The following is a 14,439-nucleotide window of genomic DNA, read 5'->3' on the forward strand; positions in this document are numbered from 1 at the left end:
AGGCCTTGATGACTAAGCAGCAAAGTGAGGTTTTGGGGAAAATACCCCCACTGACCCCAGAAAATTCATGGGGAAAGGGTACAGGGAAAGAAAAAAAGCCGGCACAGATGAAGCTGACAGGGCTGCACCATCCAGTTTATGCAGAGGAATCAGTATGTTTCAAGGTAGACACATGTATTTGTAAGAGGCTGATGCTGTGGGGTGATACAGGCAAGCGGACACATCCCAGCAATATAAGAAAAAAAAAGAGGTATTTCTCATTAGAGAGACTGGCTAGAAGAGCTCAGCCACTGTTCATGTCCACTCACTCTGGGGCAGGAAGGTTACAAGAAACCTACTGTTAATTCCATAAGCAACTTCCTATGTAGCACACCTGAAAGCGTGAAGATGCTGGGACATACTGGGACAGAAGAGTCTATCCTCACCTGAGGGGTGATGCTGAACAAACACAACCTGCAAGATCCCCGTGCCCACTGCAGTGCTGAGCCAGGCTCCTTCCACCCAGCATGGACATGCTACCGAGCTGGCTTTCCCAGACCGAACCAGAGGCTCCTGGCAGAGTCCAGCTGCCACCCACAGCTTCTTACAGAAAAGGAGCAAAGAGCAGCCCACTGGGACTTCAGCCTTGCAGGACAATGCTGCAAACACCTTTCCCTTCCAGCTGCTAACAACATCCAAGCATCCATGTGGTGTCAAACGCCAGGTGGAGGAGAGGACGAGAGCATCTCAGTCTGCTCTTCTGAATGCCACTCAGTGCAGATCCTTGCACTGCATGGATCACTCACTGCTCCCTACCCCTTCTGGGCCCAGATCACGGGAGAGGGGGCAGCACCACAGATGATCCCACTGACAGGCACCTCCTGGAGCATCCCTGCAGGAAAGTTTCCTTCAGGAATCACTGAGGTATCCACCCGCAAGGGTCTGTTCTTCACCATGACAGGCTGGGTGCCCAGCAGTTGCAAGACGAACTGCAATAGAGCTCCCGGGTTTAGAGCAAGCACGCTGCAGGGGGTGATGAACCCCACAGGAGGGAGTTGAGCTCTGCTGTGATGCCTCTGCCAGGAACTGGGTCAGAAAAGGAAGAGGGAACACTTGCTTCATTTGCATGTCAGCCACCTTAGTGGGAGTCTAGATTATGCAGGCCGTGAAGCTGGAAAAACTCTGCCTCCCGTCTCCCCAAAACAGTCCATGCTCCAGCTTTGTGTTCAGTCAAGGAGGATCTGTAGATCTGGGGAAGGGAGGCAGAAGGAGGCACCTGAACTGCACACACGACACCTAAAGGGGGGAATTTCTGCACTAATAAAGAAGCAGGTTTTGTACAGCTCATTCTCTTTGCGACACACCTACAAGTTTTTATACCCAAGCCAAGCACCTCAGCCAAATCTGAGAAGGGCAAAGGTATCTTTTCTCATCATGCCGCAATATAATATTGACATCACAACAAGGGGAATATCATCACTATTCCGTCCTCTCTTCCAGAAAAGGCAACTCGGAGCCACTGAACTGACATTTGCAGGCTGTCTCTCCTGAGAAAGCTTTCCTTCCCGACAGCAGGCCTCCAGCATATTTCCCTGCACATAAAATCCAAAGATATGTATATTGCTAGTGCTTCCCAGCAGTGATGCTTTCGAGAGGAGGTTTCCTCTCCGTATGAATGAATCAGCCTTGTTCCCCCAGGACAGACGTGGGATGCAGTGAGGGGGTGCAGACATGATCCGCTGTGACAGACAGTGGCCTGTGGAGAAAGGGGAAGTTCAGAGGACGCGGTAGGGTGGGTGGAAGCAAGCAGAGGAAAAGATTACATAGATACAACATTACGGAAGTCACAAAAATCTGTGTCAGAAAACAGAATGATGGAGCAAGAGAAGGAGTTGAGCTGCCGTTGATGTTTTTGTCGGAGCCTAGAGGCTGGCAACATGAACAGGTTGGTCAAGGCAGGACTGGAGTCGGTTGGACTCGATGATCCTGGAGGTCTTTTCCAACCTAGTGATTCTGTGAAGGCAGTGACAGCGTGAACACTTGGTGCGTACAGGCCACAACGGTCAGGTGAAAGGGTAGCCAGGACAGATTTACATCCTCCTCTTCACACTGAATTCCACCTCTACTGCCCTCTTGCTACACATGACATACAGCTGCTAAGCCATGACAATGCAGGCAGCAGCTGGTCCTGGTTAGGCAGGGAATAAAAGCAAGAAACTTATGCATTTACTGCCAGGACGGATCCAGCAGCAAATCTGGGAAAGGCAGGAATCCTGCTGCTAAATACACTCTCTTCCTGGCCTTGTTTCTCAGAGCATAGACACACTCCTGTGAGCTAAACGAGGGTGCAAAGGAGCCATCTGGCTGCCTGGCTGTAGCTGCCTACGTACACGGTCCTGTGCTGCAAGAGGATGGAGGTATCAGAGGGAGCTCATCCCACCATGCAAGGGAGTTAAGCTTCCTCTCAGTTTTCAGGGGGAAAGGAAACAAGCATGAGTGGGCTCCACTTTCTTAGTCCATGTCAAGCCATGACCGCAGGAGCAAGTCTGCGTGCTTACAGTCTCCTTGACCAGGCTTCACAATTTGCTTCAGAGACAAAAACCTTGACTTGCTTCCCCTCTGCACCCTCCCTTGGTTATTAACCCATGGTTTTTTTTTCTTTCCAAGACACATTCCAAAAGGCATTCAACAGGGCAGAGTAAAAATCTCAGGCTCTGCCCAGATCATCAGTGTTAATGGAACTGAGTTTTCACTAGAGAAGGCTGCAGAGCCTTTCTGCCAAGAGGAAACCCTGAGATAGTCGTAACAGCAGCAGCTTTCTCCATCCTCAGGCCGGTTAGAAAAAATAAAGAAAGCATACCTAGAAACAAAACACATCCAATCACATCCTAAGCAGAGTTAAAGTGCTCTAAGAGCTCAGAAATAAACACCCTGAAACTGGTGATTCACTAGTGGGCAGGACAGCCCCACCATGTTGCTCCAATGGAAGATCAAAGTTGATTCTGAGCACTTGGAGAACTGCATAGGAAGAGCTGGCCCAGCCTGAGGGAGGTTTGCTACTGCAATTAAAGCTAATAAACCAGCCTGTAAGAGGGGAGGGGGAAAGTAGTGCCCTTTTGCCAGCAACTGAGTGTTTCGCTTCACCCCTCTGTGCAAGGCTTTAGCATTAGCATCAGGTACCAACGAGTAAGTGCCTCCCGCAAGGTTCCATGATGATGCTCTCACCAACAATTTGCTCATTGGCTTCTAGGTCAGCCAATGGGAATCACAGCTCCATGGCAACAGGCTCTATTGCTAGCGGCAAGCAGACACATTGAGGGGTGATTCAGATTTCCCCTCCTCGCTCCCCTTCCCCAGCACAGCCTCTGCTGTAGAAAAAGGTTTTCACAGGAAAAAGTGGAGGCGGCGAGGTGGAGAGGGTGCTGCAAATTCAAGGCATTAAAGCCTCCTCGGTTCTACTGACTAAGGCAGGTGGCACAGGGCTCTCTCTGCACCAAGGGATTCTTCAGAGAGGCTTCCATCTTTTCCTTTTCTGCCAGGGCACAGCAGCTGGTAAAACTTTTGCTGTATTATAAGTACACCTACCAGACGCAGCAAGAGGCTGTAACGTAAGTCTTTGTTAGTAGGATCAACCAAGGCCATGTAGCTCCTAAAGCATCTCCGTCCTAGGCTCCATTTGCGCTATCAGTCCGCTCCACAAATATAAGCTGCCAGCTAACACTACGAATGGGGTATCCTTGGCATCCTGTGAAAAGTCTGCAGCCCCAGCTTGAAAACAAACAGGTAAAGGGCCTTTTGGGCACAGTCCCTTTCCCTCCTTTTAGAGAGCACAGCTCCCTGTCAGTGCTAACAAGCTCTAAGCTACAGCCAGCAATGGTTCAGTGAGGAAGCTGTGAAACTTCACTGAGGACACTCAAGCTGCAACTTTATCAGCCACTGAAGCAACCTCTCCTGAATGCTCTCCATTGCTATTTTTATCGTCAGCTGAGAAGAAGGGTTTAATTCCTCACCACCACACAGTTCCTGCAAAACTTCATCAAGAAGAAAAAAAAAAAAGAATCAGGAGGCTGGACGTATCTGACTGCACAGTGCACAGGCCCCCAGTGCTTAGTCACTGCTTTAAATCTTAATCTCCACCCCCACATTACATCAAAGAGGTGAAATTATGATGCAAATGGGAGGGTTTGACTTCAGGTGGAAAGGGAGAAAATAACCTTATATGAGCAAGGAGAGAGGAAATGCAGGCTAGAGAATGCCTACAGTTAATTCTGCTGAATATCAGGCGGTCTCCAGTACATCCCTCTCAAATATTTCCAAGGAGCATAAGCCAACACCATCAAACTGACTTTACCCACAGCTAAGGGAAGCCCCATATCAAGCTCTACTTCATATTTGCTGAGCAAATGGCTGCAGCAACTTAAGATTCTACTGGCTCTCCTGGCTGTTCATGGGGCTGCGACATGAGAACGCCTGCAGAGAGACTCATCTCTGTGCCTCCGTAGAGCCACTGCCCGCTGGGTAGAGGGGTTTAAGCTTAAGGGCAATCTGTCCAGTTCCACCAACTGCAATCCCTAGAAGAGGGTGGTGCCTGCACAGCCCAGCGGCAGCGGCCATGGTTCACCTCTGTGCCTCAGGTTGAATGTAGAAATTTGGCCCATAGAAGAGATGTAATCCTAGAGCTCCTCTTAATTTCAAACACTTTTAAAAAGGCTGTTCACTAGCAAAGGCACTGCCAGCCCTGTTAAACGGCACGATGGCCAGCAGGCGTGTCACAGGGAGCATCACCTCTCATTTATGCGGTACATGCCCAGATTTCATTGTGTAGAACATCTCAAACCACAAGATAATTTCAGGGAGAGGAAATAATCAGTTATTTTGTTACCTCCCTCGATCAATGCAAGCACTAAAATTGGGATAGGTATCAACCTGCTATGCCTGTACTCCAACAGTGTGACACAACCAGTGTCAGGACTGACAAAATCATCTTCACGTGACACACAGGAATCAAGCGTGCCAAAACAATAAAGGTGCGTTGGCATCTGAGGAAAGGGAGAATCAAGAAGACAGTGTGCTTTAGCCACGGGCTTCAAAAAGCCAAGCTTTAATAGCTTGCCATTTCCACCTACACGGAACTTGAGGTTTCTGTTGAGAACACTACATCACAGCCAAGTCTGCCCCTGGGAAGGCAGTCAGCAAGACACACGCTGTAGCACCAGGGCTTTTCCAGCCCCAGGAAGGGCGCTTCAAGGCTGAAGACTCTTTGCACGCTTGACAAAAGGCATTCTTGTGAGCTGGCTGCCACCTCCGTGGGGCAGCTCCACTTCGTCACCTTTGTGAATTAACTTGCTCTATCCAACGACATTAGTTCACCAAAATACTGCACTGCAGTCCCCAGGGCAGGCACGGAAGCGATGCAAATGCAGCAGGGCCTTCCTTACCAAAGCCTTTGGGACCCTGGGATGGGTAAATAGTGGCATTACTGTAGTGTGAGAGCTGCTGTCAAAACAACCCATCTTGCCTAGACACGATGGAGTAGGTCTAGAGACAACAGAGCAGTTTTCATTGAAAATAAGTATATCAGAAGAAAATAAACCAAAAACCGCCACTTAAATGAGAACACCTAAGGCAGAGCAGCTGTTGTGAAGGGAGCACACAGCAGAGGTAATTGCCTGCCATACAGACGGGCTCCGGGCACAAGGAGAGTTCCACCACGTGACTTCCATTGAACCAAACAACCAGAAAAACGTCACTTTAACTCAACTCCTGGTTGCTTTTTATTCCATCACCAACATGAGAACGAGGCCCTCTTACAGGATGGGAAGAATGACCTCTAGGCCTAAGACAGAAACATCAGCAGATCTTGTAAAGCAAGCAACACAGTGCCCTAGGCAGCACATGGAAGGCAGGAGTCCTTTTAGGAGTGGAAGAGGTGTTCGTTCTTCCCTGCAAGGGAAGGAAACAGAAGAGGCTGTTGAACCATGCCTGAAATACGAATGCATGCAGCCACCTACCGGATGCATCCACAGGCTCTGCAGGGAATTCTGCATTTTTAAACCTGGTACCTGCTGTGTTGTGTGCTCCTGTGAAATAAAATGCTCATGGTAGAACCTTTTGCATTTGTCTCAGGATAGAAAAATTCACAGCAGGACAAGTCATTTCTTTCCCCCTTCAGATTATGGATGTTCTCACTCAAGACACATCGTTGCCTCTTGCCTCCAAGGGCCACACTGTTCTTTTTGTGCAACTTCAATTGCTATCTTCCACATCAGAGGTGGCTGAATTTCACTAGCAAAGGAGGTAACTTGTATTTGTAACAAAACTCTTGAACCTTCAGAATGGCAGAAAGTATCAAACCAAGGAAGAATTCCCTACTACAGTTAAGAGGGTATCCCAGCACACCTAGCGTGTCCTGACAGCCCCAGGTGTAATATTCGGAAACATCCTTGCCACATCAACCACCATGGAGGGGAGAAGTGACATGTCAGTGGAGTAACACCAATTGCCTTCATCCCCAAAGAGTATAATGGTGGCAACATCCACTGCACCATCCAGTCAGCGGCCATCACCAAGGCAGCTGTGGGACTCGGGGGCTCACGAGCAGAGGAAAACAGCACAATAAGAAATGAAAAGCCTGTTAGCTTTTTTTTCCATGTACATGAAAACTGTTGACTGGGCGTAGCAGCAGCAGGAAGAATTGCCATGGCCTTTACAGGAGACTTCAACGTAGAGCTGACCGATGTGTTTGGAGAACCCAGCTTGATTGCCTGCATATTCTTGTTCTTTCGTTTTACTCCTAAAGCAGCCTATATGCTATGCAAGATCAGAGCTCCCATCTTCTTTCTGCTACAAAAAGTTGACGACACAGAAAGGTGGCAATCATTGGGTTCAGGCATTCTGGAGATCTCCTGGGGAAGATAAATCAGTCCAGCACCAAAGCCAGAGGCTGTAAAGATCCCCATATAGAATCCTAGAATAGTTTGGGTTGGAAGGAACCTTAAAGATCATCTAGTTCCAATCCCCTTGCCATGGAAAGCCTCCTCTCCACCTTAACTAGGCTAACTGCTTGACTTTTGATGCACATTTCCTTCTTATATGCATCAAGAGGAGAAAATGGTGTGTGGAGGTATCACATGAAGACACAAGCATGCAACCACAACAAATTGTTAGAAATCAGTTTAAAATAACACATCCGTTACCGACTGCCATGGCATCACACATCAGAATGGCCTTCATGTTGAAGTTACCTGACAAGGAAAGGAGAATGGAGATGTTTGCAGTTCCTGCTCAACACCGATAGTGGTGTCCTGTCTGTCTCACCACTGCGGTGCCTCAATCCCAACTCTCTGCAAGACAGTTCACTTGCATCTCAAACCCTCTAGTGCCCTAGTGGGAAACACCCAGCTCCATCAGCAACCCAGGATGCCTTTGCTGGTCTACAGCACTCCTGGGTACAAAAATCACTTAAGCACTTTAAACTGGATGGGTAAAACTTTGCTTACACCTATTTTGCAGATGTGGAAAAAAGACACAGAGAATTCCTGCTAGTTATTAGACACCCACAGCTCTACATGCCTCCCAGAAGCCGACCAGTTGGACAGATAGGACAACACTGTGCGAAAGAAACCTACAGCACAAACACTACACGAGGGCCTGCAAAGAAAGAGTTCAAATGATACTGGAGGAAGTGGGTTTAAGCAGTCTCAGGCTTATCAGTTCTCTTAGCCTAAAGCTGGCAGCAATAACAGCCATTTTCAGTCCTTCTGCTCTGCCCTGTGTCAGCCTGAGGGGATATTATTTGTTCGAAAAACAAACATAACAGAACACGATGCTATTCTTCTCTTTTCCTTTTGCTTTGGCAACTGCAGTGAAGCCAAGCAAGAACCCTCTCACCCCTCATTTACAAAATTTCAGGGAGAAACCCAACCAGCCAATAGTTAAAAAGTGAAAGGACAACAGAAGCCATCAATACAAACAGTTCTGGAGAAGGAAAGGCTCATGTTTGGTCCAAACCCTCTGCTGTCAGTTTTTGTGGACAGTTAGTCTGAGGGTCCCTAGGCAGAATGGTGGCAGAAAGAAAATATAAATCCAAGATGAGAATCTCTCTGTCAGAGAGTTCCCTTCTCCGTTTCACACCGGTTTTCCTTTCCCCATCATGAGCTATTCCTGTATTCATCCAAAGCAGAGGGAACTGCTCCCCGTGACGTCAAAGCAGTTTCCCAGCAACAATTAATGAGGGCTGTCCACCACAGGGGTTTCCTGAAAAGCTAGCAAGGATTATCCACCTACTTTCTACAGTGTCAAGATGCATTGAACAGGAATGAACTATTAACCCTTCCATGGCTTGGAGGAAAACCCTGGCATGCTTCCCTCTGACACACATCCTAGTTCTTTCAGAGAACCCCAGGCAGAATTCCTTCCTCCTGAACCTATCCATAATGAAATACCACATCAGGTAGGAGATGCCTATAGATATGGAGGTGACAACCAGGCTCAGAAAAAAATGCCAGTTAGCAATAGGTCTCCTCCTCCTGCTTGCACCCTTCTCTTGTGCCCTGCCTATGCCTGTCAGATGCACAAGCACAAACACTAAAAAAGCTGGCTGAGAGTACAAGGCAATCCCCAGCCCAGCTTACCATTCTGGAGCTAACCTAGGCTGGCAAAGCACATCCTGAAGCTCTATTAATCAGACTCAAAGCATCCCAGCTCCTGGCAAACCTACTTGGTAGGAAGGCAAAAAGTAGGACTGCTACCTATATCCCCCTTTCTGTTTCCAAGGCTGATGCTCCTGCTTCTCATCATGCTAGCAGAGGATACCGAGCCCCCTGACACTCAGTAGCCAAGATGTATATAGCAAATAGAAGGCAGCATAGCTGTTTTCTAGGTGGGATCCAGAAATTGACTGGAACAAAGGGAGCAGTGATGAGCAAAAGGAAAAAAACCAAACAACTTTGTCTCTTGGATGCCAGCTGCAAAATATGGACTTGACAGTGAAGGGGCAGTCTGAAGAGCGGATAAGGAATTCACCTTCCCACAGTCTTCCACAAGATGAAATCAGCCTTCACCTGCCGAAGTTCTCGCCACTCACTGCAGCTGCTGTTGCTGCTGTTTGCAGAGCCTCAAGCCACATGTGATGCTTCAAGACACAAAGAGAAACGAAACAGGTCCAATGCACCTGGACGAACATCCTGCAGTACAGTAACTGGCTAATACCTCAAGTCCAAGAAAAATCAGCCCCTAGCACTATATCTCTAATAAGAGAGCATAATTTCCAGTATCTTGGGTTTTAGACAAGACTGGATTACGAACATGTTTAAGGAGGTAAAGGCAATTCAGACTCCTCATTCCATTAAAACCAAACCCATTGCAGTGATAGGTTTAAAATAACTGAAAAGGGGGTTAATGCATATGTAAACATATAGCCCTACATGACACCAAACTGCACAAGCTAACCTGGAAGCATCATATGGCACACAGCCAATTAACTAGGCAGCATTTTTCATCAACTTGCCAGCTTCAAACAAGTAAAAACCTTTAAAATACAACACAGCAGAAAAGCAGGGAGAATTCTGTCTTTTCAAAATGAAGAGAAACTACCCAGGAGCAAGCTGCGTAAACCCACAAGACCGTCTTGGGGAACTCCTTAATGACATGGCAGAGCATAGCGCGCTTATCGGGGACTCCCTGTCTCCTGTAGGTGCATCCCCAGCGTCGCAAAAAGAGAAAAGAGAAAGCTCACCCCACACTCTCAAGTCCTGAATGTGATTACAGAGCCACATATTCATTTTAGTACAGCACCATTTTCAGTTAACCCCACTAAGAAGCAGAAATCCTGTCACTTACTTACCAGAGATGAATGATGTCGGGTCCCCATCCCCGAAACACCCTCTTGCACTTATACCTATCCTGTATTTTGCACGGTGGGAGTACGGGGAGAGGAAAAGAGAAGTCTCTGGTCAATCTTTCTCAAGCCCGAAATAATTGAACACTTATTCTAAAAATAAACTTACCGTGGTGGTTTTGCACTCTCAGCAAGTCATCTGTTTCTCAATTTCAACAGAGACTTCATTGCCACAACCAGTTCTAAAGGAATTTTGCCAAGATAATATTGCTTCTTAGATGCCCCTGCCAGTTCTCAACCCCGCATAAAACACTAGTGATCTTTGCTGCTGCTACAGCAAGCTAATTGCTCTGACAATCAGCTCTGAAGCAAAGCAGAGCCCAGCTGTTCAGAGGGATGTCACAGGCAGCTCTGCCAATAGCCACACGCACAACCCCCTTCTGCTCTCATTCAAATACTTCAATGGAACTGCCTCCGCACAGCCTTGAGAACACTTTAAAGACACAGCATCCTTCCCCTGTCAGGCACTAGAGCAACACAAATATAAGTGCAGCAGCAAAGAAGAGAAACCACGGTAAACAGCGGCATCTCCCAGAAAAAAATCAAGTACACGGACTACGCTGCAGAACGCCCTAGGTGCGCTGAGGTAAGTTAGAGGCAGCCCGGCTTCCCTCCGATCATTGTTGCCATCATGTTTCTGAGGGGTCCATTTGTTAATAGTTTCATCTCAATTCAGTTATTTTTCTCTTGCTCATTTATTAGTGATTAAATACTGACAGAGACAGGAAACAAGAAGTGCAAACAGCCCTAGAAGAGAGGTTTTGAACCGCTCGCTTGATTAAATTTTCCCCAGACAGGGGTTTTCCATCCCAGAACTGGCAACTCAAGAGGCACTCAGGCTGTGGTCCAGCCTCGTCTCTGTGTACTTACTCTTAAGCACACAAGGCAGCCTTGCTGAGCATCTTGCACCAGCAGACTCCATGATGGATCACAAGCACATTGTGTCCCTCACAGGGCTCAGAAGTTCCTTCTTGTTGGATTACGGAGATCTTCCGACTACAGCTTTTAACACCAGTCATCAGCAGGAAGGCATCATTTTTCGTCTGCACTAATGGCTCCCGATGGGCAGGGGCCCATCCTAGGTGAGGTGCAGCCAGAGGTGGAGAGAGCGCACACTTCTAGGGCAAGTGCTGACTTCAACCATGACCAGCTTGGTCAGCAACTGGTCTCGAGCTGGTTCCTTGATCAGGTTAAGCTCTGGCACTGCTGGAGCTGGCAGCAGAGCAACAGGCAGCAGGGCTCAGAGGGCAGCTACCTTCAAGCCAAATGTTTTGAAGAGAAAGGAGATGAAGATGAGAAGGCAGTATGAGCTTTGGGCTCAAGGAGATGGAGAGGCTGAAGCGAGGCAGTTGCAAAAAGACTGAAGTGCAGATTTACCTGACAGCATCTACTGCAAACAGCATAGTGCTGTGCTGGTAAAGTTTCTTCAGGGCTTGCCTTTACCACTTTTGCTGTTAATGCAGTCTCTTCTTAACAATTCCTCACTATAGCCAAAGAAACAGTCCAATAAAACTTAAAAAGGAGACATACAACAGAAACCTGATCTGATATTTTTCACAGAAAGGGTCATCGGGCACTGGAACAGGCTTCCTAGGGAGGTGGTTGAGTCCCCATCCCTGGAGGTATTTAAAAGATGGGTAGACGAGGTGCTCAGGGACATGGTTTAGTGGCAGATAGGAATGGTTGGACTCGACTCAAGAGGTCTTTTCCAACCTGGTGATTCTCTGATTCTATGTGTCAGTCCCATGGCAAACCAAGGTTCAAGTTTGTGAAACAGCTCTGCTTTGCAAAGGACTTAAGTTTAAATGCATGCATGAGCTTCTGCCTTATGAATCGAGCCTGTCATGCCCATGCAGAGCGCAGGTGAGCATCCTTGGCCTGCTGTCCTTGCCTGACAGAGCTGCTGTGATCCAGGCTGCAGTACACAGCTCCTTGCTTCTGCCTACAGCAATATGGACATTTGAAGATGGTATTCAATGGCTAAAGAACCAGAGAGAAAGGAGTGATAGAGTGGGTGAGATGGGGGTTAATAAGACAAGAGGCAGTTGCAGTGCTGTAGCAGTGTTTGCAAGTGAAGGGCCACAATTAAATGATCCCACATTGGCTGAATGCAAAGGCTTCACGGATATTACACGAGATTCCCTCATCCACACACACGAGGAAGAGATCTAAAGCATTCACTCTCCTTTTCTGCCTCTTATTTTTGGCCACTTCAAATTCTTTCCTCCCAGCTCTGCAAAATACTTTTAAAATTAAGGTGCCTGTCCAAGGAAACTGAACCTTGACCTCCCACGCTCTTGGAGAAACAGTCACCACTTTCTGAGCAGTGCGAGCTTGTAGGAGGAGGGCCTTCAGCTGAGCTCACGGGCTCTGCTATGACAGTTACTCAGTTTGTGGCACAGCGAGCGCGACTGTGTTTGCAACAGCTCCATGGATTGCTCAGTGGGAAGTCAGCCGGGACATCTGATTATGCCCTTCCCACCCCACAGAAAGCATGTGCTCAGAGTGACTCCCTGTGGTAGATGAAGCCAGCAAAGCTGCAAGATTCAGACGGAGATTAGGTTAACAACCCACCATCAGGGGGTTCCCCTCTTTTAACTCATCTGTTTTGGGTTTTTCTATTCCAGTTACCCAGGCAGACTCTCGGAATTTCAAACCTGGAGTTTGTAGCCCAGAAGAATCTCCGGCAGCTACTTTCAAAATGAAGCAGCAACAGAATGGGACAGAGGAGTTAGGTCCAGGAGCAGCGCTCCTGCATGCCTTGTGCAGGCCAAGGATCTCTGCTCCACATGGACAGAGCCTTAAAATCTCTACAAAATGTAGTAAAACTAAAAACGCTTTATTCTACTAAGCAGCATCTGTGATCTGCTGCATTTCGACTCAGGATCATTAAGGCCAGTTGCCGGCACCCTCCACTCTGGAGCCCCACAGTGGCAAGATTAGAACTATAAAAGAAAGGAACTCTGGATGCTCTTCTTCCCTTCTTCTACCAGGTGTTCCTGTTTTCAAAGAAGCCAAGCTGGCAGAGCATGTTAAGTGAAAAAGAACATACAATCAACTTGGGATCCTCTGTTGAAACCCCCCTGTCAGTTCTTAATATTAGAACAGAAAGAAAAGAGCTTGAGCCTGCAAACCTGAACTCTAGCACTCAGATGCCTGGCAGATGGCTCAGCAAGGACAGATTTCTGAGTGAGAAAGCCTTCCAGCCCTAGGACACAGGCACTGGTCCTAGACAGCACAGATGCAGCCTCCTGCGGGCACATCCAGCTCTTTCAACAACCACTGCCCATTATCACTACGAGTCGGCAGCATTTCATCTGCATGAAGCACGCATGTGAGAGGATTTCCTAAACTGCATCTTCCTCCTTAGATGGGGAGACAGTAAATTCTGTGTGGAAGGAGGAGGAGGAAGACAAAGAAGAGTGGGTCAGCCTCACCAGCAGCCTGGATAAAGCCCTTCAGACCTTGCAGAGAAGGCTCCTGCCTTTCACACCAGAGAGCTATTTGCTTAGGTATTGTGTGCGCCTCAACATACGTGTGTGCGCACATGCACAATGAAACTAGGCCAGTGAAACCGGGACACGCAAAAGATGCAGCGGCTCTAGGTATTGTCTGTGCTCCCAGCTTGCAGGGAAGCTGCCTAAGCCTAACATAAAAACATTGCAAAGCAAACCAAATACAAAGCACAAGCCATAATTCCCTCCCTCCCTGGCAGACACGGATCAGATGAGCTGAGGCTGTAATTTGCCCAGCCCAGCTTCCGTTGCGAGAAGACAAGTCAATTGGGTGGTGAATATAACCCCATCGGAATAGAGGAAAAGAGTCAAGACTTGTAACATCAAACTGGTGGGCTGGCACCGCTGCAGTCCCCACCATCAGCCCAGGACTGGGCTCCCTCAGGTGACACACCTGGATCAGGCACCCGGTGTTAAGACACTTATAGCAGTCAGAAAAGGAGAAGAGGATTACCAAGGGACTTCAATGCACTCATTCACCAACCCAGACCAGAAAACTCCCTCTCCCCTTTGAAAAGGGGGAAAAATCAAAATAAAAGAGCCCGGGACAGACTCCTCATAGAATGATAGAATAGTTTGGGTTGGAAGGGACCTTAAAGATCATCTAGTTCCAACCCCTCTGCCATCGGCAGGGACACCTCCCACTAGATCAGGCTGCCCAAGGCCCATCCAACCTGGTATTAAACACTTCCAGGGACGGGGCAGCCACCACTTCCCTGGGCAACGTGTTCCAGTGGCTCACCATTCTCATGGTGAAGAAATCCCTCCTTATGTCTAGTCTAAATCTGCCCCTCTCCAATTTGTCATGCTCTCACTTCTGCCAGTCTCAGCCACCACAGCACCATGGGGATAAGGGACAGAAAGCAATCCTCGAGCAACTAGAGAACTGTATCACGGACTGTTCTTGAGGTTAGAACTGACCTTGCTCATTGCATCAAAACAGCAAGCTGCAAGCTATCATTAACTACTGAAGTGTATAGGTAGAAACACACTCTCCAGACAACACACACTTCCAAGGACATCAAGAGCATGCAGATGGCAGGAGAG

The 14,439-nt window shown here is 48.0% G+C and overlaps 1 protein-coding gene across 6 annotated transcripts in view; it reads right to left on the reverse strand.

The window, feature by feature from the left end:
- Positions 1 to 14,439, reverse strand: part of R3HDM2 (R3H domain containing 2) — a 56,809-nt gene that overhangs the window by 27,397 nt on the left and 14,973 nt on the right. The window contains exon 1 of one of the 6 annotated variants that reach the window (XM_054051347.1): positions 9,987 to 10,163. The exons of the other annotated variants lie outside the window; for them this stretch is intronic. The gene's annotated coding sequence lies outside the window, so the exon portion shown is untranslated. Of the gene's footprint in view, positions 1 to 9,986; positions 10,164 to 14,439 lie in introns of those variants that run through there. 6 annotated transcript variants of the gene reach the window in all.

The sequence above is a fragment of the Cuculus canorus genome, chromosome 29 (assembly GCF_017976375.1).
Source record: "Cuculus canorus isolate bCucCan1 chromosome 29, bCucCan1.pri, whole genome shotgun sequence".
Classification (NCBI taxonomy): Eukaryota; Metazoa; Chordata; class Aves; order Cuculiformes; family Cuculidae; genus Cuculus; species Cuculus canorus.